Here is a 2,141-nt window from a genome sequence, read left to right as displayed (position 1 = left end):
AGCTACATTCGTACTGAAGCAACACGATGTGTGTAAAGGTTATTAAGTGCAGCAAAACCTCAGAGAGCCTGTAAATGACAATTTAACACCAATAAAGGGAGTTGGTAAATAAATCACACAACATCCATTCAGTGTGAACCAACCAGATGTAAAAAACACTGAGAAAACACTCTGTATGCTGATATTAAAAGATCTCAAATATAAAAAAGGTGGCAAACATTATATATAATATCCTACTCTTTGTTTAAAAAGGGGGATAGACATATACATTTGCTTATATATGCAAAAAAATACTTGAAAAGGTAAAAAGGGAAGAAGAAAAGAATACACAAATCTATATACATTTGCTTTTAATACATCATCTCTGGAGGATGTAAAATTAATAATTTTGGTCTCCTGTAGGGGGAGGAGGTGAATGACTGAAGAGTTGGGAGTGGGAAACTCTTTTTAAAAAAAATTTGTTGTTAAGTGTAGCAGAAAAGTGTATCAAATATAAATGTACAGTTTAATGAAAAGGCACAGCAGTGAAACCTGAGTACTCAAAGAACCCTCCCCACAATGCTGAAGCCCTCCGCAACCCCCCAGGCCCTGCAGAGCTAACTTCCAGCCCAATTTTCACAGTCACTATTTCCTTGCTTTTCTTTATATTTTTACTTTCTATGTAAGCATCCCTGAACAATATTGTTTGGCCTCTTTTTGACCTTCATATGAATGGAATTGAACTGAATTATCTTTCAATTACAGATTAGACCTGTTCAACTATCTGAAAACATTCCACAATGGAACTTGCTAAGTGCTGCTTGTACTGTGCTCAGAAGACTCACAAGCCTCTGACAGCTTAACAGGTCCACCGGGGGGAGAACCGAGGAAGCCAATGTAGTGTTTCATCCAGATGTGAGATGCATCAAATTAAAGAAAGGTGAGGAGATGGTCAGGGATGGGTGACTTGGATATGCTTCTTTAAAAAGGTGCATGGTTCTTTAAAGGTCCCAGGTCATTACCTTGTAAAAACACTGATGCCCAACACAGCGATTTTGGGTCCAGAAAAGACAAGCCTTCTCAGCACTACAGGGGCCCCGCAATCCTAGCTGAAGGGGTCCTTTGGTCACCTTAGGGATCCATAGCGAGAGAGGATGGCAGAGTAAAAGATGATCCAAATGATGGTGATGTCCTGAGGCCCTCCCATGTGTGCCATATTCTCACCGTACACCACAGGCAGCTTCCAAGAGGAAGCCAGAACTCCACATTGATCAGGTAGAATCCTGCCATTCCCAAGAAAGCTGGCAATGGCCACACTCCCCCAAGGGCACTGGGAACACAGCAGCCATCTGTCAGAACTAGGAGGTCACACCTAAAAATGCACCCAGGTCCTCCCAGGCTACAACAACACTCCATGGCACCCGGCCCCAGACCAAGACCAGGAGGCCCCCACTGGGCAGTTGGGGCTGGGGTGGCTCTTTCTGGCGAGCCACATGGAGTCCTGCCCTGTGGCCTGGCCGCACGCTCAACCTCCCCTTGCTCCTCCAAGCCACCACGGCTCTGCTCTGCCGGGCAAAACTTGTTCTTTTACTGAACGTCGTAAGCCATCCATGTTGCTGCATATAGCTGTGTGGTTTCCGCTGTGTGACTGTATCACGCAGCATCGACAATCATCCATTCTAATTCTGAGGGACATCTGGGCTGCTCCCAGTTGTCGGCTGTTGTGAACATGAGCATTCTTGCACCTGTCCCCTGGTACACTGCCACATTTCCCAGGACACACGCCCGGGAGTGGAACTGCTGGCCGACGGGGTATGCATGTCTTCAGTGCCACCAGACAATGCCAACCCATGTTCCAAAATGGTTTTACGCCCTGCCAGCACCAGGAATCACGGCGCCCTGTGGTAGGTGTGTGGAGGTGGTTCACTGTCGTTCCCTCTTTCACTCTGACGACTTAGGAGGCTGAGTGTCGCTGGCTATGTAGAAACCATTTGGGCTTCTCTTTTGTGAAGTGTGTGTTCAAGTTGCTTCCCCGTTTTTCTACTGGATTATCTGTTAATAATTTGTAGGCGTTGCTTTAAATTCCGGATGCTAGTCTTTTGTCAGTTATGTGCTGCAAATACCTTCTCCCACTGTCTAGCTTGTCTTTTTATTTTCTTCAT

The 2,141-nt window shown here is 45.6% G+C and overlaps 1 protein-coding gene across 1 annotated transcript in view; it reads right to left on the bottom strand.

Moving 5' to 3' along the window:
- Positions 1-2,141, bottom strand: part of SCLY (selenocysteine lyase) — a 39,700-nt gene that overhangs the window by 28,077 nt on the left and 9,482 nt on the right. The window lies entirely within an intron of this gene.

The sequence above is a fragment of the Propithecus coquereli genome, unplaced genomic scaffold, assembly GCF_000956105.1.
Source record: "Propithecus coquereli isolate 6110/MARCELLA unplaced genomic scaffold, Pcoq_1.0 Scaffold295, whole genome shotgun sequence".
Classification (NCBI taxonomy): domain Eukaryota; kingdom Metazoa; phylum Chordata; class Mammalia; order Primates; family Indriidae; genus Propithecus; species Propithecus coquereli.
This window is presented reverse-complemented; position numbering and strand designations above follow the sequence as displayed.